This window comes from Rhagoletis pomonella, unplaced genomic scaffold (genome assembly GCF_013731165.1).
Source record: "Rhagoletis pomonella isolate Grant_MI unplaced genomic scaffold, Rhpom_1.0 Rhpom_scaffold_00002, whole genome shotgun sequence".
NCBI lineage: Eukaryota > Metazoa > Arthropoda > Insecta > Diptera > Tephritidae > Rhagoletis > Rhagoletis pomonella.
This window is the reverse complement of record NW_023458556.1, coordinates 101,288,766-101,289,938: the sequence shown is the minus strand read 5'-3', so window position 1 is coordinate 101,289,938 and position 1,173 is coordinate 101,288,766.

Genomic DNA, 1,173 nt, shown 5'->3' with positions numbered 1-1,173 from the left:
GCAAATTTTTCTCCATGAGTATGGAATTAATTTTGTATACACATCTCGGTGCCAAGTTCCAGTCCTCTGCAATAAACACCTCCAGAGATATGCAGCATAGAAAAGGTCAATTTGCATGGGAGTTGCCACACCACCTTTTCCAATAACTCTCATTTTTCTCCATGAGTATGGTATTAGTTTCACATACATACATACATATGTATTTCCATACCAAGCTTGAGTGCTTTACCCCAAACATTTGAAGAGATATGCAATATGAAACTTTCAGTCAGTATGGGAGGTGCTACGCCTCTTTTCCAAAAACGTCAATTTTTCTCCGTCATATATGAACATGATTTCACACAGTGTTGGCAAACTGTTAATCTGCTTAACGATTAAAAATTAAGGAGTAAAATGTTAATCGCGTTTGACGATTAAAATTAATTAGTCGTAATCAACTGTACGATTAAGGATAACATTTTTTTAATCGTTAATCGCTGGCTGCGATTACGTTTAATTAATTTAAAACATTAATCGTTAATCCAATTAAAAATAAAATCTGATTAATTTGTCTAGTTTGTCCGAGTTTGAAACCAAACACCAGTTATAGTAATTATTTTGTGTTTTACGCTTATAAAAAGCACATAATATAAAAAAATATTATTATTGTTATATTGTTGCTTAGATTGATGAGGAAGCCCGACTTAGCCATACCGGATTAACTTGCTTTGTGTGCACAGGGAAATTCCAGCATAACTTAATTAATCACCAAACCTACTTGATCAAATTAAGAGTTAACGATTAAAAATTAGTAAGTGTACTAAATTTCGTTCTGATCGGAAAACCGGTTAAGGAAGTAGCCTATTTTTCAATCCAGGTCATAAACCATCTTTGAACAAAATTTTATTTTCAAACAGGTGGCAATTCTTAAAAAAGTAGCCTATTTTCCAGTCTAGGTCATAAGCTATCTGTGTGCAAACTTTCATGCAAATCAGTTCAGTCATTTACGCGTATTAATTTAATTAAACTTTCCTAATATGTGATAACTCTTAAAATAGTAACATATTTTCCAACACAGGTCATAAGCTATCTCTGTGCGAAATGTCATGCAAACCTGTTCAGTCGTTTCCGCGTATTAATTTAATTAAAACTTTTTTAACAGGTGGCAACTCTTCCAAAAAATTAGCCTATTTT